Source organism: Myotis myotis, unplaced genomic scaffold (genome assembly GCF_014108235.1).
Source record: "Myotis myotis isolate mMyoMyo1 unplaced genomic scaffold, mMyoMyo1.p scaffold_m19_p_17, whole genome shotgun sequence".
NCBI lineage: Eukaryota > Metazoa > Chordata > Mammalia > Chiroptera > Vespertilionidae > Myotis > Myotis myotis.
The window spans coordinates 16817123-16839960 of NW_023416321.1; the positions used below are offsets into that span (position 1 = coordinate 16817123).

A 22838-nucleotide genomic window follows, 5' to 3' on the forward strand; every position below is an offset into this window, starting at 1 on the left:
CTTTCTCTTCCTCTCTGAAATTAATAAAAATATATTTCTTAAAAAGAGTCAGGAAGGAATACCTGGTAAAACAGAAATTAGTATGGGTCTTAATATTGGAAAAATGACAATGCTCCTCAAATTGAATGCAAGGGACCCAGACTGGGTGAAATAATCTTAAAAAAGAAGAACTTATTACAAAGCTAGAGTAATAAAAACAGTGTGCTACAGGCCTAAGGATAGATCTATAAATCAATGAAATAGGATTCAGATTCCAGGAGTGAACCCTATCATCGAGCATCAGTAGCTTTTCAGCAAGGGTGCCAAGATAGCCCACTGGGGAAAGAATAGTCCTTACAGCAAATAGTGCTAAGACAACTAGATATCCACATGCAAAAGAATAAAGTTGTATTCCTTCCTTAAAACATATACAAAAATTAACTCCAGATGGGCCACAGACCTGTAAGAGCTAAAAATATAAAACTCTTAGAAGAAAACAGTGAGCTACACTGTCTTCTTAGATATAGCACCAAAAGCAGAAACAAGAAATTAAAATGTAGATAAAGAGACTTCGGCAAATTAAAAATTTTTTGTCCTGCTAAGGATATTATCAACAAGTGAAAAGAAAACCCATAGAATGTGAGAAAATATTTGCAAATCATATTTCAGAAAAAAGACTTGTATCAAGAATAAAGTACTTTTACAAACCAATAATAAAAATATAACAATTTAAAAATAGGTGAAGAATATGAATAGACATTTCTCCACAGAAGATATACAATCGGCCAAAAAGCACATGAAAGGACACTCAAGAAAATACATATTAAAACCACAATGAGATACCATTATACAACTTAGCTTGGCTATAATCAAAAGACAGATAACAACAAATATTGTTTGTTTTTTTCTTTTATGGGGGTAATATAAACCAAAACCACAGTAAGATATCATCTCAAACCTATTAGAATGGCTATCATCAAAAAGACAAGATAACAAGTGTTGGTGAAGATGTGAAGGAAAGGGAACCCTGTGCACCATCGGTGAGAATGTAAATTGATACAGCCACTATGTAAAACAGTATGAAGGTCCCTCAAAGAATTAAAAATAGAACTATGGTATGTTCCAGTAATTCTTCTTCTGAATATATATCAGAAGATAATGAAATCACTATCTTGAAAAGATATCTGCACCACCCCCATGTTCACTGCAGCATTATTTACAATAGCTAAAACATTAAAACAACTTAAGTGTTCACCAACAAATGAGTAGATAAAGAAAAATACACTAACACACACACACAATGAAATATTATTCAGCAATAAAGAAGGAAATACTACCAGTTGCAACAACATGGATAGACCTTATTTTACTTATACTAAGTAAAATAACTCTGACAGCAAAAGACAAATACAGTATGATCTCACTTATTTATGGAATCTAAAAAACCCAAACTCAGAAACAGAAAACAGATTGGTGGTTGCGAGGAGGTCCATAAACCCTTTGAAGTCAACTGGATCTGAATCATGATTCAGAAGATCCTGGCATCGCCCTCCTAGTCACTTAGCATGTTCCAGTTGCTGAGACAGGGTCCTGGCAGCAACGCCTGAGAGTCACTTGGTCAGATACTGCAGAAAACTGAGACGTATGAAGAAATGTTTCTTATTCTGGGGAAACTACAATCTGATCGAGGCGAAAGATAAAAATGCAAGGGAAAAAAATCAAAGAGTAATGTAATATTATATATTTTGTGACAAATTCTAAGTGTTATAGGAATCAATAAATGGAAAGAGGCCATGGGAGTCCGTACAAGAAAACCAGACTCAGAAGATAGAAGATTTGTCTGTAAAGTATAAATAAAGCAACATGGCTAAAGTTTTAAACAGTTTAAAGTTTTCCATAATAATTTTGTGCTAAACTAACTTAGCCTAAAATATGGGTTTATAAATAAATTAGAAGAACTCTACCTCAGCAAATGGAAAAGCAATTGACATTTTTATAAAAATAAGAAAACCTTGAGAGAATTATCCTTAAAGATAAAACAGCTACAGTGTATAGTGAAGAAACATTCCTTTAAAATCTTTAAACTTCAAAATAACCCCCAAATCTAATGTTGTTTCGTTTTAGGTTTCCTACATTCAAGAAAGTACTGATCAAATGTTCCATATATAAATTATACATCATACACACAAAGCTACATACATACCCCCCCCAATACATCTTATTTTCCATCTTATTTAGCATATCAATAAATAATAAGGAAATATATGTTCATCCCATAAAATGACAAAGCCTAAATATTTTGAAATGGGTGCAGGACCACTTCTTGTTACTAGGGAGAAAAGGCAGTGGTGAAGTCATTCAGGCAGAATAAGTAAGCAACCAAAGCCAGATCAAAGGAATAAAGAAAAAAAGCTGAAATGTGAAGCTGAAATATTTATTTCCTTCAAAAGACCATCCGTGCCTTGTCCCTGGACAGTTCAATATTTCAAAGTGGCCAGAAAATATTCTCGCTTACATTCATTACTATGTACAGTAGATCAAATTACAAATAGGACAATTTTATTTACCAATATTTATCAATGAGAGCTTTTTGTTTATCATAAACGATTCCTAAATTATGTTAAATATATTTTAAAGTCACAATAGGTATTTTCTAGCACTTTTAGTGACTGACAGCTGCTACAAACTGTAACATTTATAAGTGTAACCATAATGTTTAAATGTCTATGCAAATAAAGTAGAGTGAACATTTACTGAGTGCTGACTATGCTCATCATAGTTTAAGCGGTTCATATATTATTTCACTTCATTTTTGTAACTATAAAAAGATATTCACTTTTTCACCAATGAAAAGAATGAAGCTTAGAAGAATTAAGTGATTTGCCCAAGTTTACACAGTAAATGGCAGAGAAAAAATTAAACCAGTCCATCTGACTTCAAAATCTAAAGCTTCACTACATCATGCTATTTCTTTACATATATATATATATATACATATATATATACACATATGTGTATATATATATATATATATATATATGTGTGTGTGTATATATATATATCCCACTTTCAAAGGCTGTTAAATTGCATTGTTTACCCATATCTTCAGAAAAAAAATGACTTCTACTGTCATGGTAAACAACCTGCTTCCCTATTTATAATGGTCTGGCCCTCTAGCAACTTCAGTGCAAAATTATAGCTAATTTGCTTACAAACCTCAGGTGGTCATAATAATCTGGCCACTCAGTGTATGAATAAAGTTTAATAGATCACTATCTGATGTTAATTAATTGAACTTACAACTGGGTTCTTACCATAACATATTCTTACACAACATTAATATTTGCATACCAAACCACTTTTAAAACATTTGAAAGTTTAAATGTTCATCAAGCATTTACTTAATGTCTCTTGTATGCCAGGATCTGTGCTTGGGTCTAGAAATACAAGAATAATCAAGGCGTTGTCCCTGCTTCCAATACGGGAAAGAAGACAGATTCTATACTATTTTCAGTGTGATAAAGCTACACAATGATATGAACACAATACACAAGCAAACCAGGGCCAGAAGGAACTCTGTGCCTAGCATAAAACAGAAAAGCTTCATGAAGGGCATACCATTTTGTAAGATCATCACTCAGAATGTTTAAGTGGTCAAATATATAATACACACATGCATGTTCCATATATATGTTCACCATATATATATATGTTATATATTATATATTTGTAAAATATATATTTGATATTTATAAAATAGATTTTATTTGCTTCCTTACCATGACACTTTCCATGAAAAAAGCAAATCTCCATCAAGAGGATGATAAATATGGTCAGAGCAAGAAATTTCTAAAGATGGGATTAAAGTTTTCTTTGAGATATAATAAAACAATATTTTTACTGATTATAAAAGGCATCACTCTATTGATAACTGCATAAAAGTGCAGGTCCTAGATTTATGTTAGTTTTAACACCCAATCTTTATTTATAAAGATATATCATCCATGTTATACGACCATTTCTTCCCACTTCATAAAGTAGGAAGGCTCCAGTTTTCCAAAGGCTCTAGTGATTATCTTCCAGGTGCTTAATAATAAGTTCAGTCATCTGCTAACTGCTACCTCCTAGTTCATTCATTTACCATTAATGTGTGAAGTACCCATTATGTGCTAGGCACCTTGCTAGATGTTGAGAAAACATCACTAAATTAATCATGCACAGTTCCTGTGCTAAGCGAGCTTTAAGTCCAACAGGGGAGAAAGGTATTGAATTAATACTAATAAGGACAATGAATATTCAATTCAATGAACCAAGAAGAATATAGGGTATTTGTATAATGGGGGGAACCTTATCTAGGAGTTAGGATGTAAGAAAGTGATGTTAAAGTTAACTGAAGAATGAGGAGGCGTGGGTAGAAGAAAATATAGGATAAAGGCATTCCAGCATTAATGGTAACAAATGGAGAAACCGTGATAGGAAAAGTTGTAGTTAATAAAGGAAGAGAACAAAGAAAAGGGTTTGTGATGAGGCTGTGTTTCTCATATTGAAACTCTAGAGAATAGAATTTTTAGTTTTATAGAAAAACTATGATGTGTGAGATAAAAAATATAATGGATGGGATTAAAGGCAGATTATACACTGCTCAAGAAAAGATCAGTGAACTTGAAGACAGAGCAATGGAAACTAACCAAAACAAAGCATAGAAAGAAAAATAGGATGATACAAAAGAAAACAAGTCATCAGTGACAACCTTCAGCAACCTAATATACAGAGGTGGGCACAGGTAGGTTTACAGTTGTCTGTATGGAAAAAGACATGCAGACTACGATTGTCACAAAAGCTTTATTAACAGAAAAGAATGTCACAATGGCACAGTAAGCATACTTTTGCCCACCCATTTGTGTATTTAAGAGTCCATAAAGGAATTAAGAGAGAGAGGGATGAGGACATAAAAATATTTTAAAAAATAATGCCCAAAGCATTTCAAATTTGATTAAAATTATAAACCTATATATCCCAAAACTCAAAGAACTCCAAACACAAGAAAAATAAAGTCTTCTATTTTTTTAGGTTAGTTCTAAATTTGAGAGGGAAAGGTGGTGTTAATTTTTGGCCTCTAATCCCTCTGAAATAAAAAAAAAAAATGTTAATTTTTTTTCAGGTTTTATACAAGTTTATATGAAGAATTTATTTCTACACAATAAATTCTACATGTTCCTAATAAAGCAGTATCACTAACTTTATTTTCATTAATAACCCTCCTTAAAATTCTTAGGGAATCTATAAAAGTATGCCATTCCCATACTAATTCAGACTTTATTAGTAAGAATGTGTGATAATTTTGTTAGAGGGGACATTTAAGTTTACCTTTATTTGTTCTAAGATAAATGTCTTAAAAAATGTATTATAATAACATTGTATAAGCCACAGTTAATCTGTTTTTAAAAATAAACATAACTACTTAAATTTTTAAAACATTCTCCAACTCCCACGGCCTAAGTAAAAGGACTGTACGCTGTAAAGATGCGAGCTCTCCGTGAGTGTTTCTCTCCAGTGGGGCCGGAAGAGACGTAGCTTTTCTACACTCTGGCCGCATTTCTCATAAGATCTCCGCTTCTCGCTGTGCATCTGCGCTGTTCTCCTCTTGGCATCAGCATAACTACTCAAAACTTCAGCTGCCCAGCCAACATTCATCATAGTAACTCCATGTTTTCAGCTTCTGCACTGATTGAGTTAGTCCAGGTTTTCCAGTTCCAAATTCCTGGGATCAGGAAGGAGGGCAGTGCAGGATCGGACAGTGGTTGAGAACAAGGGCTCTGGAGTCAAGCACACATTTCAAACCCACTTCCAGCTGTGTGACCTTCAGCTCTTGTGCAGTGAAATGAACATGCTGCCTCTGGATCCGGTGTCCATTTACCCAAGCCGTGTGGCAGAGAAGGGGAGATGGCCCCATGGAGAGAACATGGCAGGTGGTTGTCAGATGCCCTGGACAGGGCATATTCTCCCACTTGGGAACTGAGCAATAAGCAATGACATATCTAGTATAAATACCATCTATGAATCATTTGGATCAAGTCATTTTATTTTATTTTTTTAAATATATTTTTACTGATTTCAGAGAGGAAGGGAGAAGGAGGGAGAGATAGAAACATCAAAGATGAAAGAGAATCATTGCTCTGCTGCCTCTTGCATGCACCTGGGGATTGAGCCCACAACCAGGGCATGTGCCCTGACTGGAAATCAAATCATGACCTCCTGGTTCATAGGTTGACACTCAACCACGGAGCCACGCTGGCCGTGCTGGACCAAGTCATTTTAAAAAGGAGAAAAGGAAATCCACTGATTGACACAAAAGGTAGAAGTCAGCATTCTAACAGGAAGGGAGACTGAAAATAGGAATCAGAAGGCCTAGGTTAAATTGCTTCGTTTCTTTGAACCCATTTCTCCCTTGAAAATGCAGACAATAAAAAACAACCATGTAAGATTCTTCTGAAGATAAATTAAAGAGAATATATATTGAAGTAATTTTGTTAACTATAAAACTTTTTTAAAGTATTGCTATATTTTCTTAGTTTATCAACTCCCCACCAGAATCACATTTATTTCACATTTCATTGCCAAAGTAAATTTTAATGGTAGTAAAACTCAAGAAGCTACATATATAAACTACTTCTAAAAATGGATTTTGCAAACTGAACTTCTGAAAAAAGCATCCAATAAGCCTAAAAATCTCATGCTACAAATTCAACCTATTGTGTGAACAGTGTCACAAATGTGTCAATAGAGGTCTCTTAAGCATCATACTATTCTGACACTCATTTAAGCAGAATTCTATGAGGACAGAGCTACAAAAAAAAAACTCTAAAAAACTAGAAATTTCCTTTTCAACTTGAAGCACGGTCACCACATACTTCTGTCCTCTCCTCAAGCTTTCCATCGCACTCTCCGAGGGAGGGTTATGTCAGCGTGCTTGCTGGGGCTAAGGAATGCTTACAATAAACTGGAAACTTTGACTACCCTCCACCTAAAATAGTTTCAGATGCTCAAGCAGACTGCAGAAAGGAGAGCACATGGATCCCCACCACCATTGGTACTTAAGAAAACTGTTTTTAAGAAGAAAACTATAATCATAGTTCTTAGACACTTTCCAAAGTATAGGGATAACTTTTCTCAACATCATACAATGTTTGTATCAATGCAAAACTGAATACTTTTTAACAAAACTTTAAAAAAAAAACTTTTTAAAGAAAAAATGTCAATTTTAGCAGTGCCTTCTAGTAATTTATCAATACTTTCCAACATCAAACATAATGGTACCAGTTGCAAGAAAAGTGAACTATTCTATTCTCATTAATTACTTAGAAAATTATTAAAATGAGACATTTTATATATGTAATAAATATACATTCACATCAGAGCCACAACCTGCAAAATGAATGCTGACATGTTAGGGGTGTGATAAAGCTTTTATGATGGACTGGAACTTTCTCTACTAAACAAGGTGAGTCTCCTTAGTGATAATTTCAAACACTTCTACTACTCAGAACTACATGATTAGTCACAACGGAGCAAGCTAAGGAACAATTAACTGCCCAAGTAAGGAACTTGAAATGTTTCTAATTTTAATCACATAGCACCCCTTTAAAAAGCAAAAGCCAAATCAAAGAATCAGACATCAAAAGGCCATGAGGTCTTTCAATATAGACCATTTCCAGACCTGGTTTACTCCACATTAAACCTCCTTTGGGGTGTTTTCATTTTTCACTAAGAATAGAGATATATGGTTCAAATTACTGAAAGTTTCTTCAAAGTTCCTTGACATTTCTGTATTACACACATAAAATGAATAAATTTTATATCAATAATAAAAAACTAGAGGATTCAAATTTTTAAAAGTCACCAATTTTTAAATTTCTTTGTTAGATTTCAGGACACCAAAATTCAGGGATTATGATTTGGTGAGGAATAAAAGCAATTCAGTGAGGAAATAAAAGCACGTTTTCTTAAGGATGGAAATGCTTGACCTTTGCTTATCTATTGTTTATTATCCTCTTCCAGAAAATCAGATCTGCTAGCTTTACTCCTGACCTCATGCTTGGATATTAACATGTTAGCACATTTGTGTCCCTGAAACATTTTAATCCTTCAGGCAGGGAAATTCTCTCTTCTCCACCAGCTCATTTTCTGTCTTTCCTTCAAAACCTAGCTTATTACAGGGAAATATTCAGGAAAGTTAGTCTTCCTCCAATGTCATTTCCATCATATACTACACTGCTACCCATTCATCAACCATACCCCATTCCCAATGGGAAAGGAACATCCCTCTGCCCCAACTCTGGGGGGCTTGGGACCCTCAATCTGGACCCTAGTCTCCTGTGCTTTTCTGTTCCAGCTGGGCTCGTCTTCACGGGTTTCTTCACACACACCCTACACTCTCCATCACTACATCTAATGTCCATTCTCTTCCAACTCCCTAGATGACTTGTACTGTATATAGGAATAAATATATCAGGTACATAAGCCACTGTGTTCAGCATATATCTTGAGGACACCATCAGAAGTAAATCTAGGGCAGCAGTTCTCAACCTGTGGGTCATGATCCCTTTGGGGGTCAAACAACCCTTTCACAGGGGTCACCTAAGACCATCGGAAAGCACATATATAATTACATATTGTTTTTGTGATTAATCACTATGCTTTAATTATGTTCAATTTGTAACAATGAAAAAACATCCTGCACATCAGATATTTACATGACGATTCATAACAGTAGCAAAATTACAATTATGAAGTAGCAACGAAAATAATTTCATGGTTGGGGGTCGCCACAACATGAGGAACTGTATTAAAGGGTCGCGGCATTAGGAAGGTTGAGAACCACTAATCTAGGGGAATCCAAGTTGGCAGCCAATAGGACGTCAGCGAGAGAGAGAGTGTGAGTGTGTGGACGTGTGGGTGTGTGTGTGTGTGTGTGTGTGCGTGTGCATGTGTGTGTGACAGTTATATTCCACAGGACTTTTGGGGGCTGGCGGACCAAGCTCCCCTAGCCGGGAAGTCTCTGCTACCGCTGCAATCTCTCCCAGAGCAGCTGCTCTGCCGCAGAGGCTGCTCCATCCTGAAGGGGAGAGCTGCTGTGACTGTGAGCCCAGCCTCACCTCTAACCGGGGAGCCCTCAGACACCACCCGGGACCCTACAGCTACACTGGCCAGGGACCTGCTGCCTCAGCTGTGAACCCACAAACACCAAGACTCCAGCCTCCCTGGCCACCGGCTCCTAAAATGTTTGTCCGGGGGGAGACAAAATGGTGGCTGAATAGGCGGACATATCCTGCGTCTTCTCATGGAGCAGAGAGAAGAAACAGTTAAATCGAATAACATCCACCCAGAATTGATGAGACAATCTGTGGCCAGAAAGATTAGAGGACGCCTGGTGAACATTAGGATCAGGGATCTGGGCTGGAGAGAGACACACAACCAAGACTAGAGGATCCGAAGGAAACTGTGCTGCACCAAGTCTGGGTCCCTTGGGGACACATGTAACACTGACTGTGGAAGGGGGCCCACAGGGCTGCTGGCAGAGGGGGACTCTAGATCTCAGTCCCCAGCCATGGAAGGCTGCACCCAGAAAGGCAGCCTGAAGTTCTGCACTGGCCGCGCAGTGCTAGGTGGGGAGACAAACATGCAGCAGTGCTGTTGCTCTGTCATTATGTTTTCCTTGCTTTTACTCACTAAACCCAGTACATAGGATCTTTCAATTACAAACACTCACCAAGGCTGCAATGCAGGTGGAGGTGGTTTTGTGGAGGCTGTGGAGCAAAACAGGAAGAGGTGACCAGGCATCCATCTCTGGGACAGTCTGGTCCCTCCAACCCTAAACAGCCATTTTTCTCCTGAAGAGTCAGCCCCTCCTGGCACCACAGCCGCAACCAACCTTGAGCCCAGCAGGGAAACAAGGATTCTGAATACCCCCAGGGAGGCCTCAGGGACTGGGTTGAGGGGCCATTTGGTCCCAGAAACTAATATAGCAACACTCCCACCTAGAGCCTGTGTCAGAAATAGATGCTTGTGTAAGTCTGACTGAAAGCAGGCAGACAAAGCAGGCAAATTGGTCCCACCTGCCTGAAACCAAGGCTGTGGAGACAGACACAGAGGAGTGGTGGATCACTGGGAACTTGAAAACGGTGGTGACTACCTAACGGGAAACTGAGAAGTGGCAGAAAGAACAATAGGGAGGGGTCTCAAACCAGGGCCCATGGGACATTAAAACTCAGCTGAAACAAATGACATTTCACTACTTCACTTTTTTATTTTTTATCTTTTACTTAAGAAAGAGCAAAAACATTTTTTTCTTTATTTTTTTTTGTTTTTTTTGTGTTTTTTTTTTTTAAATATACGCTCACAAACTTTCTTCTTCTTTTTTTTAATATATTTTATTGATTTTTTACAGAGAGGAAGGAAGAGAGATAGAGAGTTAGAAACATCGATGAGAGAGAAACATCGATCAGCTGCCTCCTGCACATCTCCTACTGGGGATATGCCCGCAACCCAGGTACATGCCCCTTGACCGGAATCGAACCTGGGACCTTTCAGTCCGCAGGCCGACGCTCAATCCACTGAGTCAAACCGGTTTCGGCTTTTTCTTTATTTTATTATTATTTTTTAACTTTTTTTGGATTAATGTTCTACATTCTATTTTTTATTTTTATTTTTTTATCATTATTTTACTTTATCTCACTTCTTCCTTTTTGCCAACCTTTTCTTCCTCACTTCTCCTTTTTTCATCCTGTTTCTCTTCTCCTGTTCCTGCTTTAGTGTTTTTCTCTTTTTCTTTTTACTTCTTGTTAAAAATTGACCTTCTTTATCTGCTTTATCAACACTATTATAGTAGTCTCTGTTAGACTACTGATATATCTAATTTCTTCTCCCATGCTCCAAGTCCATGCACGCTTCTCTTTTCTTTCTTCACTAGCCAAATTTTTTATGCTTTTGTTCTTCCTCTCCTCACTTGCTCTCTTCTTCTCCTAATTGCTCAATTAGTTTCACTCACCAAACAAGCCTATTTGCTCTCTACTCGAGTCTCCTTTTCCAAAAATAGATAAATATATAGACAGATTAAAGAAAGGAGAAATTTTTTTATTATTTTTTTCACTCTTCTTACCACTCATTCTCTTTCTACCTCCTCTACATGAACCATAGCCATTCCCCCATTCATCCAATTCCTTTATCTTACTTTCTAGAAATAAGCTCAGCCTCTTCAGATTCAGTTCCCCCTTTTTTTCTGGGTGTCTGTTGTTTACATTTTTTTGGTATGTTTGTTTGTTTTGTGGAGTTTTTTCCCCCATATATATATATTTTCCCCCTTCTTTTTTCTTCTTTCTATTTTCTCTCTTACCTTTTTTCCTTTTCTCAAAATCATTTTTGCATTCTTTTCTCTCCCCTAATTCTCTTTTCTCTGGTGTCGTGAATACATTTGTGTTTTGATCCCTCTGTGTTATATCTTGTTGAGTTGTATTTTATGCCTTTCAGTCAGCGTGGTAGAGAGTGAGCCACATAACCAGACACCTGAGAGGAGCAAAAATAGGGAGACAAAGAAACAGCCCCCACAGGAAAGAAAAGGAATCACCAGAAAAGGAAGTAAATGAAATGGAGGCAAGCAATTTGTCAGAGAAAAAAATTCAGAGCAATGGTCATAAGGATGCTGAAAGGATGAAAGACAAATTCAACATGTGTTAAGAGTCAAGAAGAAATGAAGAAGAACCAGGAGGAAATGAAGAATGACAAAGCTGCAACAAAGAACACAATAAAAAGCATCAACAGCACACTGGAAGAAGCTGAAGACCACATCAGAGAGCTAGAAGACAAGGTAGGAAAAAACACCCAAGCAGAGCAGCAACTGGAAAAAAATATTTAAAAAGCAGAAAGAGATCCTAAGGGAGCTTTGGGTTTCACAAAATGAAACAACATTCACATAATAGAGGTACCAGAAGGAGAGGAAACTGAGCAAGGAATAGAAAACCTGTTTGAAGAAATGACAGAAAACTTTGCTGATACTGGGAAGAAAAAACTCACACAAGTTCAATAAGCACACAGAGTCCCAAACAGTTGAACCCAAAAATACCAACACCAAGACACATCATAATTAAATTGGCAAACAACAAAGTAAGAATCTTAAAGGCTGCCAGAGAGAGACAGAAAGTTACCTATGATGGATCTCCCATTAGGCTATCAACTGATTTCTCAACAGAAACAAATCTGGCCATAAGGGAATGGAATGAAATATACAAAGTGATGCAAAGCAAGGAACTGAATCCAAGAATACTATACCCAGCAAGGCTATCATTCAAAATTGAAGGTGAAATAAGGAGCTTCACAGACAAAAAAGGGCTAAGGGGGTTTATTACTACCAAGCCACCAATGCAAGAAATGCTAACGAGACTGCTGTAAAAAGAAGAAATAGGAAGGGAAGAAGGAACACAGGCATAAAGAATAAAAATGGCAACAAACAAGTACCTAGCAATAATAACCTTAAGACACAGCCAATTGGCCTGGAGGTCAAATTCCCCCCAGTGTTACCTACAACAATCAAGGCTTAACTACAACAAGACTGCGCACAAAGACCACTAGGGGGTGCACCAAGAAAGCATAAAAAATGTGGAGACAAAGAAACAGGACACAAATGACAGAAATGGAGGAAAGCAAAATGCTGGATATAGAGTTCAAAACCACACTTTTAAGGTCTCTCAAGAACTGTCTAGAAGCCACCGATAAATTTAGTAAGGCCCTCGAAAAGACTGGTGAGACCGCCGATAAATGTAGTGAGACCCTCAAGAAATCTAATGAGACCCTCGATGCTGTGATAAAGGACCAACTAGAAATTAAGCATACACTGACTGAAATAAAGAATATTATACAGACTCCCAACAGCAGACCAGAGGAGCACAAGAATCAAGTCAAAGATTTGAAATGCGAAGAAGCAAAAAACACCCAACCGGAAAAGCAAAATGAAAAAAGAATCCGAAAATATGAAGATAGTGTAAGGAGCCTCTGGGACAGCTTCAAGCATACCAACATCCGAATTATAGGGGTGCCAGAAGATGAGAGAGACCAAGATATTGAAAACCTATTTGAAGAAATAATGACAGAAAACTTCCCCTACCTGGTTAAAGAAATAGACTTACAAGTCCAGGAAGAGCAGAGAACCCCAAACAAAAGGAATCCAAAGAGGACCACACCAAGACACATCATAATTAAAATGCCAAGAGCAAAAGACAAAGAGAGAATCTTAAAAGCAGCAAGAGAAAGAAACTCAGTTACCTACAAGGGAATACCCATACAACTGTCAGTTGACTTCTCAACTGAAACTTTGCAGGCCAGAAGGGAGTGGCAAGAAATATTCAAAGTGATGAATACCAAGAACCTACAACCAAGATTACTTTATCCAGCAAAGCTATCATTCAGAATCAAAGGTCAGATAAAGAGCTTCACAGATAAGGAAAAGCTAAAGGAGTTCATCACCACCAAACCAGTATTATATGAAATGCTGAAAGGTATCCTTTAAGAAGAGGAAGAAGAAGAAAAAGGTAAAGATACAAATTATGAACAACAAATATGCATCTATCAACAAGTGAATCTAAGAATCAAGTGAATAAATAATCTGATGAACAGAATGAACTGGTGATTATAATAGAATCAGGGACATAGAAAGGGAATGGACTGACTATTCTTGGGGGGGAAAGGGGTGTGGAGGATGCGGGAAGAGACTGGACAAAATCGTGCACCTATGGATGAGGACAATGGGTGGGGAGTAAGGGCGGAGGGTGGGGTGGGAACTGGGAGGAGGGGAGTTATGGGGGGAAAAAGAGAAACAAATGTAATAATATGAACAATAAAGATTTAACTAAAAAAAAAATAATAACCTTAAACGTAAATGGATTAAATGCTCCAATCAAAAGACATAGGGTAGCTGAATAGATAAGAAAAATGACCCATTTATCTGCTGTCTATGAGAGACCCACCTCAGAACAAAGAACTCACACAAACTGATAGTGAAGGGATAAAAAGAAATTCAGGCAAATGGAAATGAAAAGTAAAAAGCTGGGGTAGCAATATTTATATCTGACAAAATAGACCTCAAAGTGAAGGCTATAACAAGTGATAAGGAAGACCACTTTATAATATAAAGGGAGCAATTCAACAAGAGGATATAACTCTGGTAAACACATATGAACCCAATACAGGAGCACCGATATATATAAAAAACTTCTGCAAGATACCAAGCGAGAGATCGACAGCAATCTAGTCATAGTAGGGGACTTTAATACCCCACTGATACCACTGGATAAATCCTCTAAACAAAAATCAGCAAAGAAACATCAATCCTAAATGACTCACTAGATCAGATGGAATTAATTGACATATTCAGAATGTTTCACCCCAAAGCTACAAAATATACATTCTTCTCAAGTACACATGAGACATTTTCAAAAAAAGACCACATATTGGGACACAGGCAAAGTCTCTTCAAATTGAAGAAGACAGAAATCATATCAAGCATCTCCTCAAATCACAAATTAGAAATCAACTACAATAAAAACAATGAAAAAAAATCTAACACTTGGAGGCTTAATAGCTTGCTATTAAACAATGACTGGGTTACCAAGGAGATCAGAGAAGAAATAAAAAGCATCCTGGTAACAAACAACAATGAAAACACAACAATCTAAGATCTTGGGACATAGTGAAAGCAGTCCTGAGAGGGAAGATTATAACTCTACAGGCCTATCTCAAAAAAAAAATAAAAAAAAAAAAAAATCCACACAAGAAAAAATGGTAATAAATTATTAAACCCTACAACTTAAAGAATCAGGAAGAGAGCAACAAGAAAAGCCCAGAGTAAACAGAAAGAAGGAAATAATAAAATCAAAGTGGAAAAAAACCCGACAGAGATACAAAAAAAAAAAAAAAAAAAAAAAATACAAGAGATCTATAAAACCAAGAGCTGATTCTTTGAGAAGGATAAACAAGATTGATGAACCTCTCACCAGGCTCACCAAGAAACATAGAGAAAGGACCCAAATAAACAAAATCAGAAATGAAAGCAGTGAAGTGACAACAGACTCCACAGAAATACAAAGGATTAAAAAAAAAACACTACGAACAACTCTACTCCAACAAACTAGACAACCTAGACAAAATGGACATATTCTTATAAAAATACAAGCTTCCAAAACTCCATCAGGAAGAATAAAAAAAACCTGAATAGGCCAATAACTACCAATGAAATTGAAGCAGTAATCAAAAACCTTCCAGCAAACAAAAGCCCTGGTCCAGATGGCTTTACAGGGGAGTCCTACCAAATATTCAGAGAAGAACTAAAACCTATCGTCCTTAGACTATTCCAAAAAATTCAAGAGGAAGGCACACTTCCAAGCTCTTTCTATGAAGCCAGCATTACCCTAATTCCAAAACCAGACAAATACACCACAAAGAAAGAGAACTACAGGCCAATATCACTGATGAATATAGATGCTAAAATCCTCAACAAAATTCTAGCAAATTGGATCCAGCATTACATTAGAAAGATCATACACCATGACCAAGCGGGATTTATTCCAGGGATGCAAGTATGGTACAATATCCACAAATCAATAAATGTGATACATCACATAAACAAATTGAAAGACAAAAATCACATAATATCAATCGATGCAGAAAAAGCATTTGACAAAATCCAACATGCTTTCTTGATAAAAACTCTCAGCAAAGTGGGAATAGAGGGATCATGCCTCAACATAATAAAAGCCCTATATGACAAACTTACAGCCAACATCATACTCAATGGGCAAAAATTAAAACCATTTCCCCTAAGAACAGGAATAAGACAGGGATCCCCACTTTCACCACTCCTGTTTGACATAGTACTGGAAGTGCTAGCCGTAGCAATCAGAGAAGAAGAAATAAAAGGCATCCAAATTGGAAAAGAAGAAGTAAAACTGTCCTTATTCACAGATAACATGTTATTGTACACAGAAAACCCTAAAGACTCCATCAAAAAACTACTAGACATAATAAATGAATTTGGCAATGTAGTAGGATACAAAATTAACACCCATAAATCTATGGCTTTTTTATAGACCAATAATGGACTCACAGAAAGAGAAATTAAAAAAAAAAATCCCATTTACCTCTGCACCAAAAAAAATCAAGACACCTAGGAATAAACTTAACTAAGGAAGTCAAAGACCTGTACTCAGAAAACTACAGGGCATTGGAAAAAGAGAGAGGAAGACATAAACAAGTGGAAAACATACTGTGTTCATAGATTTATAGAATCAACATCATTAAAATGTCCATACTACCCAAAGCAATCTACAGATTCAATGTAATCCCCATTAAAATACCAATGGCATGTTTCACAAACCTAGAACAATCTCTCCAATAATTCATCTGGAAAAAATAAAGGCCCAGAATAGCCAGAGCAATCCTGAGAAAGAAGAACAAAGTTGGAGGGATCACATTACCAAATATCAAGCTGTATTACAAAGTCACTGTTCTCAAAACTGCCTGGTACTGGCACAAGAACAGACATATAGATCAATGGAACAGAACAGAGAACCCAAAGGTAGACCCAAGCCATTATGCTCAATTAATATTTGACAAAGGAGGCAAGAGCATACAGTGGAGTCAAGACAGTCTCTTCAATAAATGGTGCTGGGGAAATTGGTCAGAGACATGCAAAAAAATGAAACTAGATCACCAACTTACACCATACACAAAAATAAACTCAAAATGGTTAAAGGACTTAAATGTAAGATGGGAAACCTAAAAATCTTAGAAGACTCCACAGGCAGCAAAATATCAGAAATATGTCTTAGCAATATCTTTACCGATACAGCTCCTAGGGCAATGGAAACTAAAGAGAAAAGTAACAAATAGGACTACATCAAAATAAAAAGCTTCTGCACAGCAACCATCAACAAAACAATAAGAAAGCCCACTGCATGGGAGAACATTTTTGCCAATGTTATCTCAGATAAGGGTTTAATCTCCAACATTTACAGGGAACTCAGACAACTTAACAAAAGGAAGATAAACAATCCAATCAAAAAACGGGCAAAGGACCTAAATAGATATTTTTCAAAAGAGGACATACACAAGGCCGACAAACATATGAAAACATGTTCAAATTCCTAATCATCTGAGAGATGCAAATCAAAACAATGCGGTACCATCTCACACCTGTCAAAATGGCTATCATTAATTAATCAACAAATGACAAGTGCTGGTGAGGATGTGGAGAAAAATGAACCCTCTTGCACTGCTGGTAGGAATGCATACTGGTGCAGCCACTGTGGAAAACAATATGGAGATTCCTCAAAAATTAAAAATGGAACTCCCATTTGACTCAGTAATCTCACTTCTGGGAATATATCCCAAGAAACCAGAAACACCAATCAGAAAGGACATATGCATCCCTATGTTCATAGCAGCACAATTTACAATAGCTAAATGCCCATCAGCAGATGTGTGAATTAAAAAAAAACTGTGGTACATCTACACAATGGAATACTTCACTGCTATAAAAAAGAAGGAACTTTTATAATTTGCAACAGCTTAATGGACCTGAAGAGCATTATGCTAAGTGAAATAAGCCAGTTGGAGAAAGATACATATCACATGATCTTACTCATATGTGGGATATAATGAACAACAAAACTGATGAACAAAAATAGATCCAGATACTAAGAAACACTGAACAGATCGCCTAACCTCAGAGAGAATGTGTTGGGGGGGGGGGGGGAGCGGGGAGGGTAAGAGATCAACCAAAGGACTTGTGTGCATGCATATCAGCATAACCAATGGACACGGACACTGGGGTGGTGGGGGCTTGTCCTGGGGGGTAGAAGTGGGGGTCAATCGGGGAAAAAGGAGACATAGTAATACTTTAAACAATAAAAAAAGAAGTAAATTTACTATTAAAATGAATACCAAATTGAGAGATTATACAAATTTATTGCTGATGAAGCTTATTTTCTGAGTCCTAGGAATAGATACTCTGAAGAATTTTCTCACTGGACAATGTCAAGTATATAAGGTTCACCTTCCAACCACTCTGTATAGGTTCACTTTAACATACACCCTCCATTACAATGGTAGGGTATCCTCATTCCTCTTCTGGATTAGCCTAGAACTTGAATGGCAATGACAAATAATAAACTTTTAAAATAACTCAACTATAATATAATTTATTTATGGTTACATTTAATCCTACTTTGATATAATTAATCTAATTCTAGTAATATAAAATCTAAAATGATTTCATACATGTCAAATAATTTCTTCTTGCTCCCAACTCTATTTAGATTGTTAGATAGAGGACTGGTGAATGAAATGTGTGCACTGGGGGGGAGAGGGGGCAGGTTCCCCAGCCTGGCCTGTGCCCTCTCACAGTGTGGGAACCCCGCGATCAATCTCCCCAAAGAGATAGGCCCCGCCCACCCATCCAGGGCTCCTCGATGGTAGGCTGGAGCCAGGGGTCCCGCCCCCACTGTCGTCACCAAGCCGCTGGGACCTGCCTCCGCATCGCGCGGAACCCCTGGCGTCACCGTGTGGAGCCCCGTGACCCACCCCACCCACGTGCATCCGATGGGCACGCAACCTCCTGGTGATGGATTGTTACCCGTGAGGGCATGACAACCACGTAGGCTTTTATTAGTATAGATATGAATATCTGACATATTTGGATGGTACAATACATTATAAATTGTATCTGTTCGTAATTTTAGTGATAATAACAATAGAAAAAATACACTGAAAATTTATAAACTCAACAAATTAGTCTGTAAATGCATATATTCTCGGTTAAAACCAACACCACATATCCTTTAATAAATAAGTTACAGGCTACTTTTGTACTGTAGGGTAACAAGTTTTATAATTACTCTTACAAAAAACACTTTTTAAAAGTACAAATCTGTTTTCTAGACAGAATAAAATTTCTTATTTCTTATCAAGGTGACCCTATAAGGTATTTTTATTCACTTACTAAGAATAGAATCTTTAGATTACCTACAAGTTTGCAGGTTTCCTTTAGCTTCTCTCTAGATAGCTCCTTCATTCACATCTTTTTCCATTTTAAAGTACATGTCACTATTAATTCCTTGAGATATTTTCACCAACCTTACAAACAAAATGACCAAGCTCCTCATTTTGGCTCTATACAAGACTAAATTTAGAATTTCAGCTGTACTTTAAAATCTCTACACAAGATTGACTTAACCTAGCTTTCCCTTTCTACCAAATTCAAAATTCATGCCTCTGGGTAAACTGGAAGGTTACTGCTCTGACTGCAACCTCATCTACATGTCTGCAGTACTCGATGGTCCATAAAAAAAAACCTAATCAAAATGTAGTCCACACGTTTGAATTATCACAATATTGCTTAGCATTCCATTTACGTCTTCTTTTAAGATTAGTTTCTAGCAAATAAAAGTACAAAAACTGTCGTTATAACTTTGCAGTTTTATTATCTTTCCTCTAAGGCCTTCGCATTTGAAGATTAATCCCTGCTCTAACTGATATAAATGTTGATTTATAACAGCAAACAAGCAACCAAAGATAAATGAAGGAAATTTAAAAGAACCTTATAGGAAAGCTTTTAACACATGTTTAAAAATATAACTTCTTTAAAAATATAACTTTAGGGGTAAATAATCTGCTTTCCACTGTAGCGGGAGATTAAAATACTATGTATATTGAGCAAGAAAAAAACTTTTTCAAAAGCTTATGGCAGTTTGTTGGAAAAATTCTACAAAACTATTACATGAATTTCCTCATTTTAAAGAAAACTATAGATAAAGACAGACAAAAGAAGAGGCGCTGCTAACTTTTGTATAAATAAATAATTTTATACAATGATTTCAACAAACCAGATGGTGAACATTCACTGAATATGACTACCATTGAAAGTTGGCTTCAGAACAGGTCAAATAAAAATATAATTCAAGAACAGTTTGAATTACTTAGAAAACATTAAGAACTTGTTTCTAAAAATTCTATGGGTAGCCCAGTCGGCATGGCTTAGTGGTTGCGTGAACTAGGAGGTCACAGTTCAATTCCCAGTCAGGGCATATGCCTGGGTTGTGGGCTCGATCTCCAATGTGGGGCATGCAGGAGAGAGTCAATTAATGATTTTCTCTCATCATTGATGTTTCTGTCTCTCCCTTCCTCTTTGAAATCAATAAAAATATATAAAAATTCCATGTGCAAGTGAAACTGCACTTATTGAAACAATGGTATATGAAAATATGATTACACATTTACAAACAATAAAAAAGAGCTGCTAATAACAGAAATTTTTATTGAAGGGAGCAATATAAAAAAGAAAACCAGGATATGTAAAAAGAAGCCCTTGCCCTAACCGGTTTGGCTCAGTGGATAGAGCGTTGGCCTGCGGACTGAAAGGTCCCAGGTTCAATTCTGGTCAGGGGCATATACCTTGGTTGCAGGCACATCCCCAGTAGGGGGTGTGCAGGAGGCAGCTGATCGATGTTTCTCTCTCATCGATGTTTCTAACTCTCTATCCCTCTCCCCTCGCCCTTCCTCTCTGGCCAGGGAGAACCCACAGAAAGCTGGCCCAAATCTGAGGGCCAGGGAGAAACCACAAACTTGAGCTTTCACACCACTTTTGTTAAAACAAAGTAGAGGCTGTCACCACTTGACCTGATACGTTGCAGGATCAAGAAACGGCATATGAGCAAAGAATTCTGCCACAAGAAGAGGAAGAAGCTTGGAGCAAGTGTAACCTAGAAGGTCTGAGAAAGCCTCAGAGTAACTAGCAGGGCTGAAGGAAGGTATTTCTCTCGTAAAGGCAGTTATTAAAGACCCCTAGGAGGTAACTGCTGCTCCAAAGGAGAGGATAGCAACTCATAACTTCAAGGAACATGGAAAATCAATATTACATGACACCACCAAAGGATTACAATAATCTAGTAACTATTCTCTGATATCCTCCATTATACATACAACATGCAAATAAACCCTCGTTGAGTGAAAGAATGATTAAATGAATGAATACCACCGCACTCTAAAACTGATAATTCTTCACGTGTGTGTGTGTGTGTGTGTGTGTGTGTGTGTGTGTGTGAATGTAAATTTCTATATAATATAGCTATCTTTTAGAAAAGTGGAGCTATTTCTGGACTAACTGGGTGTAATTCTAGTCTTGTATTCAAAAGCAGCAGCAGCCCCCAAGCCCCATCCCAAGAATATTTTCCTTTGGGAAAATAGCCAGCTTGTGCTGTTTTCTTTGAATTTCAGACCACACAATAACTCACTCTGCTTTCGGACCAGATTACATCTGCTATCCAGGTGCTGTATTGTGAGGATCACACATTCAGTCAAAATGAAGACATCACTAACATAGGGAATGGGAGAAACAGATCTACAAGGGAATTTTATTAAAAATCTAAAATTGCTTTTTTAACTCCAAGTAAAATTTGGTGTTTTGGTAAAGACCTTTAAAGCCATAAAGAGTGTTACTTAGCTCAGGAAATGATGATGCTGTATATAGAAAACTATTGAGATTTCAAGGTCCTTTCATAACCTATTAGTGAACATTAAAAAGCACCACACTGTTTTACACAAACTCCCAATATCCCACTGAAAAAAACTTTCTGAATTCCAATGGTACTTACTGAAAACAACTCAACCTGTTCTACTAGCAACTCAGTCAACCTAGTACTCTAAGTATTTCAATGCCCAATCTAGACTCTGACATCTTTGGAGCAGTCCATGTCTTGAGATATATCTTCTAAGCCTTCTCTTTCTTTTCGTATGATACTACAACATATAGGCATTGTGAGTACTAAACAAATGCATATTTGTTCATTTACTGCTATTAAAAGTTGTTAATCAACATTTTAAGGAGGAAAAATAAATTAATGAGGAATAAAGGAAGGCCATCCCATCTATAAAGAAAGCAAGAATGCCCTAGTTTTGTCATTATTTAAACTTGATGGTTGACTTAATGTTTAATGAATATTATGGTTCTCTTCTGATTTTATCTAATTCACACGTGGTGATGTGAACAAATAAGCAATGCGTCCTTGTGTTGATAAAAAATTGATAGCCTATGATGCCATGATACACAAATTATCTTAAATGTTCTATTAGCAACTCAGCCAATACATTTTAACAAAAACTGAGGGGGAAAGAATGGCTATGCAATCTTCCCAGAAAGAATGTGATACTAAGTTTGTTTGATCCTGGGTGTTCTTTTTGGCCTTTCTGTATGTGATTCCTGCTTGTAGGTTCTTGGAAGCAAGAAAAATGGAATTAGCTGGTTCTTTGGGAGTTAGCTAGATACACTGAACTCAAGTAAGCTTCTGTTCTTAAATCACTTTCTTGGGTCTATGAACCTGTCTCCCATTCAGGTTCTTATCACTCTGTAGTGTAACTGCCAAAGTTCTTAAATATCTTCCCAACCCGACTACAAGGTCCTCTGGGAAGGGCTATGCATTGCTGCGACGTGGTGCGCAACACTTACTGAGTGAATCAATGTTTTCCACCTGAAAACTGCAAGATAAAGCCTAGTGATCAGCTGGGCCTAATCAACTTGTGAACCAATGGAGAAGACAAGTGAGACAGAAGGTTTTAATGTGCATGTTTACCGTTTACTGAGCAGGTGTCATGAGACAGAGCCTTTCCTGAACAATGCCTGCATAGTTCATCTTCAGATATGACTAGGAGACTGCATTACCACATTTCTCCAAAATCTACAGAGGAATTTCCACATGTTCTAAGACCTAAGTCTTGCTGTTTTTTAAAAATCTGTTTTTACTTAAGAAGAAGAAAGCATA

The 22838-nt window shown here is 37.0% G+C and overlaps 1 protein-coding gene across 1 annotated transcript in view; it reads right to left on the minus strand.

Annotated features, from left to right (window-relative positions):
- The window catches only part of CEP112 (centrosomal protein 112), a 300119-nt gene that overhangs the window by 192495 nt on the left and 84786 nt on the right, over positions 1-22838 (minus strand). The window lies entirely within an intron of this gene.